Here is a 15,220-nt window from a genome sequence, read left to right on the forward strand (position 1 = left end):
TACTCTGAGTCTTTCTGTTGCCCTTCCTGCTTTGCTTTATGTTACTGCATGACCTTTCTCTTTACATACATCAGCCTGTATATATACATACTGCCCTGGGAGTGTAAAGGAGCCTTAATGGGGCATGTAAAAGTCATTTATGCCCACTTTCTCTGAAGCCCATTTAAATGGCTAGAGATGTGAGAAGGAACCTTACTATAAATGAGAATCAGGCCCTCAGTCTCTATTTTAAAATCAAGCCACTAGCAGCAATTTCCAAGAGTGATTAACTCAGGATCTGCAACTACAACATTTTCTGTTTTTAAAAACCAGAAAGCTAAACCAGGGTCACTTATAGGGCTCTGTTCTGTTTTTGTTTTTTGTTTTAGAAGTTTTTTTTTATAAGAGCAAGAGTGGCTTTGTAAAAGCAGCAAAGAATCCTGTGGCACCTTATAGACTAACTGACATTTTGGAGCATGACAGACAGATATCATCTTCCTTTCCAAATGCAAACGGATGGACATCATACCAAATGGACTAAAGGTAAAAAATCTAGCTTGCCTGCATATATATACCTGCCCCTGGAAATTTCCACTACATGCATCTGACGAAGTGGGTATTCACCCCCGAAAGCTCATGCTCCAAAACGTCTGTTAGTCTATAAGGTGCCACAGGATTCTTTGCTGCTTTTACAGATCCAGACTTACACGGCTACCCCTCTGATACTGAAGAGTGGCTTTGTGGTATTTCGAACAGCAGCAATGTGATTCTCCCTGTCTTTGAATATAGCCGGTCCTCTTCCCACTTGTACTAATGAGACTAGTTTTGATTTAATCTTTTATTACATTAGTGGCTACACCTAATAGCTGTTCCCTCACACCAGGGATTGCAAGGCTCAGACTTGTAGCTCATGGATGTGAATAAACCACATATATGGTTGACAAACTTTTAGAACACTGCTTGTTTGTGAGATACAGACCCAGGGGAGGTATACTGTTTGCAATAAACTATCACCATTATTCTTACTGTAAATAGGTATACATTACATACCCTGTACAAAAGAGCATCCTTTCCCCTGTCTTTCAGACCATCTCAGACTATATAAGGCAACGTTGCTCAAACATAACATTTGCAAACATTCAGGAAGAGGGGGAATGGTAAGATCTGAATGTTAAGTGGTTTTAATGATCTTTTTAAGATTCATTTCCCCAGGTATTCATTGCACGGCTTATTTACCTGTCATTTCTAATCTGCAACTCATCTGCTTCTTGCATACACTCCAGATAAATCACCATGTTTTAGAAGACTAAAGAGGGGAAAAGCAGGCCACTATGAATGAAAAGAGTTCACTGCATTTTATTTTTAAGTGTGATCCTGTGAAAAATGACTGGAATATTTCTAGAGTGAAAAATCAAGCAGGCATCCAAAATTACAGGTAATGGTGTGCATGGAAGCTGGCACAAGATTAGGGTATTCTTGTGCCTCATAAATTGAGAAAAAATGTGTTAAAACGGAATACTATAAAATGGAGATTTATGAGAATTTAGGGAGAAATTCTTGAGCTTGGACTTTAAAATGTTTTTATATCTGCCAAGATTGCATTTTAATCCATCTTTATGGAGTCTAATCATTCTGAGTGGAAAGGAGGGAAATCTCCTCTAACAGCTCAGGGAGTTTCCAAGAGGAGAGACCATTTCCTACTCACAACAGAATCAGAGTGAAGCCCATAATTAATTATTTATATTGTGGTAGCATCTAGAGCAGGGATGGGTAAACTTTTTGGGCTGAGGGTTGCACTGGGTTTCAGAAATTGTACAGAGGGCCAGTTAGGGGAGGGGTCGTGGCCCGGCCCCCACCCCCTATCTGCCCCCACCCCTCAGGGACCGCTATCCCATCCACCCAACCCACACACTCCCTGTCCTCTGACCGCCCCTGGACCTCCGCTACTCCATCCAACCCTTCCTCTCATTCCTGATCTCCCCCCCCCCCTCCGCCGGGACCCCTGCCGCATACAACCACCTCTTCTCCCTGTCCCCTGACTGCCCCTGGAACCCCTACCCCTGACTGCCCCCTGCTGCCCCATCCAACCCCCCCCCCCTTCCTGACTGCCTCCCTGGGACTCCTGCCCCCATTCAACCCCCTATTCCGCCCCCAACCCCTATTCAAACCTCCATCTCCTGACCACCACCCCGAACTCCCCTGCCCTCTATCCAGCCTCCCCTGCTCCTTGCCCCCTTACTGTGCTGCCTGGAGCACCGGTGGCTGGCGGCACTACAGTCGTGCCGCCTGGCTGGAGCCAGGCCACATAGCTCCAAGCACCGGGTCAGACCCGGCTCTGCAGCTGCACTGCCCCAGGAGCTCACAGCCCAGCCACCCAGAGCATTGCACCGGTGGTGGAGTGAGCGAGTTGAGGCTGCGGGGGAGGGGGAACAGCAGGGGAGGGCCTCCTGGGCCAGGAGCTCAGGGGCCAGGCAGGACAATCCTGCGGGCCGGATGTGGCCCATGGGCCGTAATTTGCCCATGTCTAATCTAGAGGCTCCTTTCAGGATCAGAGAAGCACTGTGCTATGCACAATGCTAGGCCCTGTACCCAAACAAAGCCGGAGATAGTTCCCTGCCCTGAGGAGCTTGCAATATTATTAAAACAAGATGCAATGAACAGGTGCACTACAACCAGCTGGAATGGGAAAGGGAGGCTAATGGAATTGTGTTTTCATAGACCAGATATGATTACTGCTAGATGGTTTCCAGTAAGTGAATATTAAAAAAAATTAATAAGATATATAAATAAATCAATAATATAGATAATTGCCAGAAAGTCCAACTGACCATGCTAGTGATTAGCACCATGGAAGGCCTTAGTGGCAATGGTAGCACTTAGTTCAGTAAAAGGCCCTAGTGGCCATGCTAGTGATCGGCACCATGGAAAGCTGTAGTGGGTCATGCTTGCAAACAGAATCATAGGACTGGAAGGGACCTCAAAGTCATCTAGTCCAGCCTCCGGCACTCATGGCAGGACTAGGTGTTATCTAGACTATCCCGGACAGGTGTTTGCCTAACTTGCACTTAAAAATCTCCAATGATGGTGTCATAAACAGATAGTAGGAGTTAATAGAACAGAAGAACTTTATATCTCTTTTGACTGTAAAGGGTTAACAAGTTCAATAAGCCTGGCTGTCACCTGACACGGAGAACCAATCAGGGGACAGGATACTTTCAAATCTTGAGGGAGGGAAGTTTTTGTGTGTGCTGTTAGTTTTTGGTGGTTGTTCTCTCTGGGTTCTGAGAGTGACCAGACCGTGCAACCAGGTTTCTCTCCAATACAGGCTACTATATAAGTTCAGAATGTAAGTACTAGGAAAAAAGGTGATTAGGCCTTATGTTTGCTTTTATTTATTTCAAATGTGCATTTGGCTGGAAAGGGTTCAAATTTGTATTTTGTGAAAGGATTTTATTTGTACTTGTATAACTAGCTGGGAGGATATTCCAGTGTTAATAGATGAAAAACCATGTAACTAATCCATCTTAATTTACAAGATAATTTTTAACCTGTTTTTTCTCTCTTTTTAATTAAAAGTTCTTCTTGTTTAAGAACCTGAATTGGTTTTTTATTCTGGTGAGACCACCGGGAACTAGGGTCTGGATCCAAGGGAATTGGTGGGGAACAGGAGGGAAGGGTGGAGAGAGGCTTAATTTCTCTCTGTATTAGGATTACTTTCTCTCCAGGAGAAGTCTGGGAGGGGAAGAGAGAATGGAGGGAGGAAGGTCAGTTTCCTCTCTGTTTAGTGATTCAAGGAGTTTGAATCACAGGAGATACGCTACCAGGTAACCCAGGGAGGGAAGCCTGGAAGGAGGCAATGGTGGGGAAAGGGTTACTCTCCTTGTGTTAGAAGATCAGAGGATTGGTCTTGGGGTTCCCCGGGCAAGGTTTTGGGGGGACCGAGAGTGTACCAGGCACTGGAATTCCTGGTTGGTGGGCAGCGCTACAAGTACTGACGGTAATTGAGCTTAGAGAAATCTGCAATGGTACCAGACATCTTTTGATGACTAAGTTCAGCAAGTGGGGAATATACATGACAGATGGACATTCACAACCTCCCTAGACAAATTTATTCCGGTGCTAAAACCACCTACAAACATTAGGAAGTGTTTTCCTAATGTCACACTAAACCATCCCTGCTGCAGGTTCTTAGCCATTATGCTTCTGTCCTTATCGTCAAGAAGTTAAGAACAACAATTTTCTCCTCTCTTGTAACACCTTTATAATGTACTGAAAACTGTTATCATGTCCCCTCTCAGTCTTCTCTCTCCAGACTAGAAACAAACCCAATTTTTTTTCAATCTCCCTCAATGGTCCATGTTTTCTAGACTTAATCATTTTTGTTGCTCTCCCCTGGACTCTCAAATTTGTCCACATCTTTCCTGAAGAAGTGGGGCCAGAACTGGATCACCAATCCCAGTTGAGGCCTAATCAGCTTGGGAGTAAGTGGAAGAATTACTTCTCATGTCTTAAACACATGTGCTAATGACAATGCCCAGATAGCTGTTTGTTTTTGCAAGCAGTGTTACAACTATGCACTCCATATTTAGCTTATGGTCCACTATGACAACCCCAACCCTTTCTTGCAGTACTCCTTTCTAGCAATCATTATCCATTTTGTATGTGCGCATGCTATGTTCCTTCCTAAACTAGAGTACTTTGCATTTGTCCTTATTGAATTTCAATTCTATTTACTTAATAAGCATTTCTTCTCAGTTTGTCACAGATCATTTTGAATTTAAAATCGCTATCTCCAAAGCAACCCTCCCAGCTTGGTACATCTGCAAACCTTTATAAGTGTACTCTGTCATTATCCTAAATCATTGATGAAGATATTGGACAGACCGCGACCCAGAACTGATCCCTGCAGGACCTCAACTTGTTATTTCCTTCTAGCAGACTTGTGAACGCACTGAGAACTCTCTGGGAACAGTTGTTAAACAGTTTTGCACCCACCTTATAGTAGCTCCATCTAAGTTGCAATTTCCCTAGTTTGTTTATGAAGTCATGTGAAACAGTAAATCAAAAGCTTTACTAAGCCACGAAAACCAACATTACCACTTCCCCCCTATCCACAAGGTTTGTTACCCTGTCAAAGAAAGCTATCAGGTTGGTTTGACATGATTTGTTCTTGACAAATCCATGCTGAGTGTTACTTATCATCTTATTATCTTCTAGATATTTGCAAATTGATTGCTTAATTATTTGCTCCATTATCTTTTCAGGTACAGAAGTTAAGCCGAGTGGTCTGTAATTCCCCAGGTTGTCCTTATTTCTCTTTTTATAGATTGGCACAATATTTGCCCTTTTCCAGTCTTCTGGATTCTCTCCCGTCTTCCATGACTTTTCAAAGATAATCATTAGTGGGTCAGATATCTCCTCAGTCAGCTCCTTGAGTATTCTAGGATACATTTCATCAGGACCTGGTGACTTTAAGACATCTAACTTGTCTAAGTAATTTTTAACTTGCTCTTTTCCTATTTTAGCCTCTGATCCTACCTCATTTTCACTGACATTCACTATTTTAGATGTCCAATCACCACCAAACTTCTTGGTGAAAACTGAAACAAAGAAGTCATTAAGTACCTCTGCCATTTCCACATTTTCTGTTATATCTCCCCTCCTACTCATTGAATAACGGGCCTACCCTGTCCTTGGTCGTCTTCTTGCTTCTAATGTATTTGTAGAATGTTTTCTTATTACCTTTGTTACCTCTTAGTTAAAAGAGCTGCATGGAAGGCCTTCTAACTATGTTAGCAATTAGTACCATAGAAGATCTGAGTAGGCTTACTAGCAATTAGTAAAGTAGCAAGCCCTACTGGCCATGCTAGTGATTAGGACCATGGAAAGCCCTAGTTGCCAGGCTGCTGATTAGTATCCTGGAAGATCCTACTGACTGTAGTAGAAGGTCCTACTGACTATGTGAGTGATTAGCCCAGTAAAAGGCCCTACTGGCCATGCTTCTGATTAGCACAGTAAAAAATCCTAGAGGCCATGCTAGTGATTAGTACAGGAAAAGGTCCTAGTGGCCACACTAGCAATTAGTACCACAGAAAGTCTGTAATGGGGTTAATGGTAATAGACAGAAGGGAGAGGAGAGTCTTTCCTAGGGACAGGCAGTCAGGTTGATCAGACCCCCATGCAGCATCCAGGACTGTGAATGGTGGAGCCATGCAGCCACAGCCATGACCAATACAGAAAACAAGCCCAACTACAAAGAAGGGAGAACAGAGAGGGAAAAGGAGATAAAGCCAGGGCTAGCAGAGGAGCAACAACCCCACGCAAGACTGCCTCTGAGAAACCCACAAGGAGGCTGTAAGCCCTGGAAATGAAGGGCTGATTGACTCAATTTAAGTTAATAATGTATGGACTGGTCTAATTGCAGATGAATTGGAGAAGATTAGTTAGGAAAAAGCTGAGACCCCTAGAGAGACTGCACCAAGAACAGTTGACAAGGCCTTATTGATCATGCTCGTGATTAGCACTATGGAAGTCCTCACGAGCCACAATAGCAATTAGCACTGTTGAAGGCCGTATTGGCAACACTAGTGATAAGCACCATGGAAGGCCCTAGTGGCCATGTGTAGGTCTGGCTTCACATAAGTAACTTGCCTCAGTTCTTAGTGGGCATAACTGGCAATATGAATGGAAGGTTATGTTGTAAATAAGGGCTTGACCAACATTATGCTGGCATCAAGATGTCTGTGCTGGCTCAGAGAAGCACCAATGCCTTGATGCTAGGTACTATGGACAAGATAAACTTGGAATGTAAAGATCAGATTCCATGTGACCAGCACATGGATGGCGCATGTTGTACAGGGATTGGTTCCTGCAAAGTAACCAAGCCAATCCAAGAACGGGTAGTGTAATGTATAGCAAATGCAATGTGTAAATGTACATAAAGGAAGAGGCTATCTGTGTGACTTCGGATATGTGGTTTGCTGTATACCCACCCCCTAAGCTTGAGTCTGATCAACTCAGCGTAGCTTTGCTCTATGCCAAATAAAGGAACCGGAGTGATGAAATCCAGAGTCAAACTGAGTGTTTTGGATCCCAAAGAACTGAATAAAATGTTCTCTGAGAACAAGGTGTTCTGGATAAGCCGAATGGAAAAGGTCTCAAAGGAATTCCCAACACCATGCTAACAGTTAGCACCAAGGAGGACCCTCCTGAACACACTAGCAATTGGGACCATAGAAGGCGCTACTGGCCAGACTAACAATTAGCATTGTAGAAGTGGGTCTTCAATGGCTTTACAGATAAGTTTAAGGGAGGTTGTTCCATGCATAAGGGAGGATAAAGAATATAGTGCTAATCTCCTTACAGGAGAAGCGGACAAACAGGAAATTGGGGCTGATAACATTAGCAGATTACATATTTGCCCTGAGCAGAGAGGTAAGGAGGAGCTGAAATGTGAAAGGGCCTCAAAAGGTAAGGAGCAGAAGCCTGCATCTTCTGCAATGGAGAGTCAGAGAAGTGACACAGAGGGGGTAGGAGTGACATGGTCAGATTGCCTGAGCAGGAAGATTATTTAGGCAGCACATTTTAAATGGATCAAGGATTGGTACCAAGAAAAACAGGTAAGTGGAGGTTGCAGTAGTCGAGATGAATGAAGATGCAGGTGAGTTTTAGCTGTGTGGACAGAGAGAAAAGAACTTGGAGATTTTACGGAGGATAGAGTGACAGAATCTGGACACAGCCTGGACATACTGAGCTGGGGAGAGGGCAGATTCAAAAACAAAGTAAATAACAAACCTCCTGTATTTCTAAAAATGATAGGTGTGAGGGGCACTATGAAAAGAAACATTTGGCAGGCTGGTAATGGCTGGGGATCCAGACTGGTTCGTGCTCGCCAATGTGGCTTCCTCGAAATCTTTATTCATATCAAAGAGAAAATATGATCATTGTAACTGGAACACATGGTTACAGGTATAGTTAAGGCTGTTGAAACTTTTCCATCTAAAAGGTATTATTTTCATATACCAAAAACGTTCCAGGCCTGCCCATGGGTCAAATTTCAAAAAAATTAATGGTAGCTGCTCAGTTCTCTGCACTTTTGAAAATCAGGTCGCTCATATAGGTGCCTAAATATGGACTTAGGAGCCTAAGTTCAGGCACCTAGATTTTTAAAACCTTGGCTTTTGATTCAGGTTTTTTCCACCAACCTACTGACATGTAATTTATACCAGCTTACACGATGCCCCTGAATTTGGACCATTTATATCTTTTAGTGGCTTGTTTATCCTGGGTTGATTCTTGAATCTTTAGGACATCAGGACTCTTTCCATGGTGAGAACTACAACTGATCAAACAGGACCTTTAAGATCCATGAGCATTTACACATTCCCGGGATGCTTACAGTTCTCTTTATTACATGATCTGAGTTTGTTAGACTTATAGACTCATAGAGCTAGAAAGGCCTTGAGAAGTCATCAAGTCCAGCCCTCTCCCTGTGGCAGGACTAAGTAAATCTAGACCATCCCTGACAGACGTTTGTCCAACCTGTTTTTAAAAACCTCCAGTAATGGTGTTCCACAATTTCCTTTGGATACCTATTCCAGAGCTTAACTACCCTTAGAGTTGGCAAGTTTTTTCCTGTGATCTAACCTAAGTCTCCCTTGATGAAGATTAAGTCCATTACTCCTTGTCCTGCCTTCAGTGGACAGGGAGAACAATTGATCACCATCCTCTTTATAACAGCCCTTAACATAGTTGAAGACTGTTATCAGGTCCCAGCCCCCTGAGTCTTCTTTTCTCAAGACTAAACATGTCCAGGTTTTCTAATCTTTCCTCACAGGTCATTTTTTCTAGACCTTTAATCATTTTTGTTGCTCTCCTCTGGATTCTCTCCAGTTTCTTCACATCTTTCCTAAAGTATAGTCTGAGAATTAGACACACTATTCCAGCTGAGGCCTCACCAGTGCTGATTAGAACAGGACAATTACCTACAGTGTCTAACACAGGACACCCCCAAACATATTCCTAATTCCAATATTACACAGAAAAAACATCTTCTGGCTGGCTGACATTTTAACTGAAATTCAATGACTGCAGAAAAATAGCAATATGCTTTATATGGTTTATAGTTCCCAAAGGACAGACTTCCACGAACACCTGGAAATACATTGATATTTTATTTTTAAAATTAATTAACATATGATTTGATTTAGTTGACCTTCAGATGTAAATTAAGTTCCTATTAAGTGCTAATGAATTAAAATTGGTACAGTATGTACAGAAACTCTGACAGGGTTACATAACACTCCTTAGTTAGGCCTCAGGCTCCATTTTTGTTTTTGCTGCAACACAAAACCACTGTTAAATCAGGGCACAGGGGAACTGATGGGGCAGGTGACTTGTAATGGGATACTGAACCTCCTTCCTCAAAGTCAAAGATTCAAAACGAACATAAGCCAATTATAAGAGGAAAATCATTATTACATAATGGCTGCTTAGTGGCCTATTTATAATGAGTTGGTAGTCTTGGTACAATTCTGAATGAGCAGGCATTAGGGCCGGTGCAACCATTTAGGCGACACAGCCTCCTCCCCGAGCTTGCTGTGGCTGCTTCACTTCACCCGCCTCCCAGGCTTGTGGAGTCAATCAGCTTAGGCGCCGCAAGCCTGGGAGGCGGGAGAAGTGAAGCAGCGACTGCGTGCTCAGAGTGCTCGTGTGCGGAGCAGGGGTGAGCTGGGGTGTGGGGGGGTGCCTCAGGGTGAAGGATGGGGAGCTGCTGCAAGGGGGGTGCCTCAGGGCGGAGGGGGCGCCTCGGGGGTGTTGGGGGGGCAAGGTGGAAGTTTCGCCTAGGGCATGAAACATCCTTGCACCGGCCCTGGCAGGCATAACAGACTATGTGCAGTCTGTCTTACAGGTATTTTACCTGCTTTTTAAGCACTAATCATTCTGACCACTGTGTTCTATGTTTATAAATAAAGCATCTCTAAATTGAGATATATACTATATATAAAGGAACTACTTCAATGTGCATGTTACTAATGAAGCGCTACCAAAGGTGTTGCGTAGAACTGCTACCGCACAAAGAATGAGCTAGTAGCTATGCATGAAGGACTTCAAAGATAAAACAGCAACACTTCTTTGGGGTGTTATCTATATTTGAAACTATGATTCAGTGGGTCAAGGCAATGTTCCCGATGCTATGATGATGTAAATAGAGAGCTGGCACGGACTGCAGTAATAGGATACTTCCAGAGAACAATACCTAACGTCCATGTACGCTTGTAAGAGGAGGAAACACTGTTTAGCAGAACTGGGTATCTAAAACTGAACATATCTTGTTTTACTGTTGAGGAGAGGCAGGATACTAAGGATGCATCCGTTTAAAGACCACAGGAAAAGAGAAGGGTCCACATGGACCTCCCTGGCTGGAGAATGTTCCTCTAAGTAACCTCTTTTCACCTGTCTCTCTCTCACATGGGGAAGGGAAGAGATATTGTTTCACAACAATGTAGGCAAGGTAGTCTTAAAGTAGTCTATAATATTAAGAGCCTGCTAAAAAATGTCTGCTGCACTGTTCAGATATGCAGGCCCTATTAAAATCCTTTAATATCTGTTTCTCTCTTTTCTGTAAAATCACCAATAAAAACTGAGAGAGAGGGTCCAAGTAAGAGGCTTTAATTCCAATTTCTCAAAAACTGCCACCACCTTTTGTCACTAATTGGCATTCTTGTTCTCAATCTGAGGCGATGCTAAGGACTAAGTCTCCAGTTCAGGAAAGCACTTACACGTGCTTTTACGTCCATCCCTATTCAAGACAGAATGCAGGGATGTGTTTCAAACCCACTGAAGTCAGGGGGACATAAGCCTGTGCTCAAGTTAAGCATCTGCTTAAGTACTGTCCTGAACAGGGGAGGTGTTCTTGAATCGAAGCCTGAGTTGGCATGGGAACTGAACTATCCTTTTGCTTCTAGTGATGGGCCTATAGAAAAGGGTGGATTCATACTTAAGAAAGTTAAGAAATGCTAGAGCATAGACTGCAACAAAGCTCTCAATCATTATCTGTCCAGGACTATCAATATGACATATTTCATAAGCATTAAGTTACGTTCAGATTTATGAAACAATATATATTTACATATATCAAAACAATAAATAAAGAAATGAGTCAATTTATTTCTCATTTTTCTGATTCCCATAGTGTGCTAACAATTTAGTAGAGAAAAGAGAACTGCTTACAACTGGAATTATGATACCTGTTCTATTACGGAACTGCTATCAACAAATCTAACATACTGAAAGACACTTTTATATTTTCATAAACTCGGGATAGTAGACATGCTAATCTCAGTAGTTCGTCAGTGGTTCAAGCTGTGCATATCTATCTCTTTGAAGCTGTGTGGCTTGGAATGTATTTGCCACATACCTTCCTTCATATTTATAAGGTGAAAGAACTGGAAAAATACAATTTCTTAAAACATTTTACATTCATTTCAGTTAGCTGAAGATAACTTATAAAGTTTCATAAGTCCAGGATCTGGTAGTTTTTGGCTGTTGTTAACTCAGTGGGCAAATCGTTTGAAGACGGTTTTTAGAAATGCCAGGATTTCATAGAGGTGCCATTTCCCTGTCTGCTAATGCGCCTTTTGAAAGTTCTTATTTTTAAACTGACCACAATCAGCAAATATAGAAATTTGAAGTGTCTGAGTAGAATTAAAAGGTCTTGATTCTGCAAAGGTTTTAGGGGTAGGGCACAGTACAAAGCCAAGTTATGGGATCAGGGCCTTGATTCTATTTAAAAATATATGTAAAAAGCAGCTCATCCTTCATTCTGTGTTTCTCCTGCAACTGCTGTTATTTCACAAATATCTCAAATGGCACGGAGAGCATCACTTCTTTTCCCCTAAGAGATGTCTGTGATGATATCTGTTGTAAGCGAAATGCAACCCTACCCTCTGAGCACTGGTTTTCCCAGATAAGAGTAGAGGAACTGATTTGAATTTATTTCATTTTAGAATGCATTTATCTGACAGTTCTACCTCCTTATATATATTTATGATTGGCAGAAAGCAATTTTTATTTTTTATAATTTGGACAGATAATCTCGATGTTCACTTTTAAGCTTCTTTTTCTGTTTGTATCAATTTACATGTTCACAGTTGTGGGAAATTATGGGAGAGGTCAGACAATTATTTAATGACAATAGTCACTGAGATTCATAAAGTTTAAACTTTATCTTTAAAGTTAAAACACAAATTGTCAACATCACGTGTCAAAATACACAAAGTAAATGTCCCTAAATCAACCTTTAATAGGTTCTCAAGCAGCATTTTTCTTATTTTGATTATCTGCACATTTTCATGATCATCAACGGAAATATTTTTTCATTAGTTTGCATATGGTGAAGTTGATGTTAACTGACATGTACCGATAAAAACCAACTCCTTCCGAGCTTACCTATATTATATGGTTAATGGTTTGGGATCTTAATTACATTTTTTAAGTCAATATATATTTTTACAATTATGCCATTTTAAATGTATGGCCATTTTTTAAATTATGGCCATTTTAAAATTATGGCCATTTATTTTAGGTCTTCAGACATTTTGGCCCAATGCTCTCTCCAGCCATGCATTCTGTCTCATGGGAGTTACCTCCCAATTCTTCTATCAAGGCTATGCTTTGCCTCCCTCCTTCTCCAGTGAAACTGGCAGGGTGGGTGGCCACCAAATGCCGGGGAAGCATCCAAACATCAATCATCAGCATGATCCTCAGGCACGACGGGATCATGGTTTCTCTGTGAGCTCCCTGTAGGATCTCTCCCTGGTAGTTCCCCTAACAGAGGGGGAAGGCATGTACTTTGTCAGCACTGAATTGCATCAGGCTGGGACTGATGGGGAACAATGCTGTGGTGAGCTGCAGAGAGAGTGGGAGGCATTTGGAAAGTATGCCTCATCACCCTGGGCCGAATCTACAGATTAGTGCTCCCACCTGCTCCCCTTCAGTGGGAGGGAATATCAGAGCACGAGTGTTTTTGGAATAACAGTCTTTAAAAAAAACTATGTGCTGTTCCTCCTCAGGTTGTACCAACTCTGGACACCAGACAGGTGGAAAGGTAACTTACACACATCAGTGCCAGACATTTGAATCTCTCTGAAACAGTGTAATATCGTACAGTCCAAGAATAACCCCACACTACACACTGGTGCTGTATGGGATTTTTTAAAGGCACATATGCACCAAAAATATACTATGATTATAACGCACTATAAAATGGCCTTTTCTCTACAGCATATACACATAGGGCTTGTTTTTCAGTGACTGTAAAGACCTTTCACACTGTTCTACCAGCACAATGGAGTCTCAGAGAGAGTGAAACTAGTCCTCTCATGAGAATGCCTTCTGCACAAAGGGCCTCTCTGATTGGTGTAGGGCTGGCAGTAAGGGTTCTATGCTGGCTGCTGGGGAAGACAGAAGGTAGGGGTATGGCCAGACTGCGCTGCAGTAGGACTATTCTTGGCCACGGAAGCAGCGTCTGGGCTGCTTTAGCTTACACCATGGACCAGGCAAGCTCTGCATTGCCCCATAATATGGAGAATGCAAAGGCGGCTTTAAGCTATCCCTGTTCCACCCCATCCAACCCTGCACCATGCTCATGGATGGATTAACTAGGAATCTGGTCCTTAGAATCTTGTGTGTGAGATGCCACAGTACCGTAATACATTTCTTTGCATGATGCCAGATTTTAAGCACAATTTCCTAACTTTAGTTACTCTATCAACATGAAGCAGATAAACTGACTTTTCCATTCATATGGTCCTCAGTGAGAAAATCCGTTCCCTGTTTCCAGACAAGAGTACATTAACACTATGGGTAAAGTTAGAAGAATGGTTACATACAAAGACGATAGGTAATTTCTATGGCAAACAAATCAGTATACAATCACTTCCCAACTTAACATGCACACAGAAGGTTGAATATCAGAAGCAAGGAGACAAAGTAATATCTAAATTTCAAGATCTCCATTAAGACCCAAGAAAGCAAAAATAAATAACTAAATAAAACCCTGCCACTCAAGACACTGACTATAAAAACATTTTCAGAAGAGACGTTATAGATGTGGACCTCATAAATAGGCCATATATTGGTAAAGAAGGGGCAAAAAATGAAGATTAATCACCAACCATGCTTAGAATGAACCCTCACTATTTCTGACTGCTGTTAGTCTTGATATGATCTTAATCTAGGAAGGATTTCAGTGATTTCAAAAACAAGTATTCTGGCCAGATTTTTAAAAAACATCTATACGTTGCTTCTATCAGCCACTTGAGAGAGCAGTTAAATTGCCCTAAACTGAGCTCTGACCCCATAATCAGGTAAAGACCGTGGGCTCCTTAATATGCTATTTTGGAACAAAAGAGTGAGATTTCACACACACTTCCTCACACTATCCAAAAAAAAAAAAAAAAGAGAGAGAAAGAGTGTAGGGTGGTGGCACTGAATTAAACATTAACTCTTAAAATAAATAAGTTAATGTATGTTAATAATTATGTTATCTCAGTAAAATGCATTAAAATTCTCTAGTAGTCTTACTTGAAGGCTGTACTGATGGACTATATTTATGATACATAACATAACTCCTGTTTTGAATTACCAGCAGCAAAGGTTTTATAAATCACTAGGTTTTTTTTTTTAAACATATACCAAAAAGAATTGTAAGACAATCTAGACTAGCATGAGTAATTAATGGTGTGATGCCATAAAAAGGATCAAGAACAGTATGTCTGTGTGTTGGTCTCCTATCTGTAAACCAAACAACAAAACGGAAAAATCCCAGCTTGAAACATTAAATCACCTCTCTGTCTTGTTTCCTAAACTCTCTGTCATTTGGCCCCTTGACACTTTTAAATATTTATCACAATCTAAATGATCTGAGTGCCCAGCACAATCTGCACAAGATAAACATTACTTTCTCTCTCTCTCAATTATGACTTCATCTCCTTCTGCCTCCCCATGATGTGTTTATAGTTACTGATTTTCTTTTTTTTTCATCAGGACAGAACTAATTAGGGCCTTGATACTTCAAAGATTTATGCATGCCCTTAACTTTACACACAAGTCATCCTACAGAGATCAGGTCTGGGGCCTACATCTGATGCTTCAAGTATGGCATTTTTATATTAACTCCATAATGCTGAGAGCTAAGCTTCCATGGCACCTCTCACCCCAGCACAATAGCAGTTGCCAA

The 15,220-nt window shown here is 41.8% G+C and overlaps 1 protein-coding gene across 3 annotated transcripts in view; it reads right to left on the reverse strand.

The window, feature by feature from the left end:
- The window catches only part of MACROD2 (mono-ADP ribosylhydrolase 2), a 1,390,378-nt gene that overhangs the window by 62,804 nt on the left and 1,312,354 nt on the right, over positions 1 to 15,220 (reverse strand). The gene's annotated exons all lie outside the window — the stretch shown is intronic.

This window comes from Chelonoidis abingdonii, chromosome 3 (assembly GCF_003597395.2).
Source record: "Chelonoidis abingdonii isolate Lonesome George chromosome 3, CheloAbing_2.0, whole genome shotgun sequence".
NCBI lineage: Eukaryota > Metazoa > Chordata > Testudines > Testudinidae > Chelonoidis > Chelonoidis abingdonii.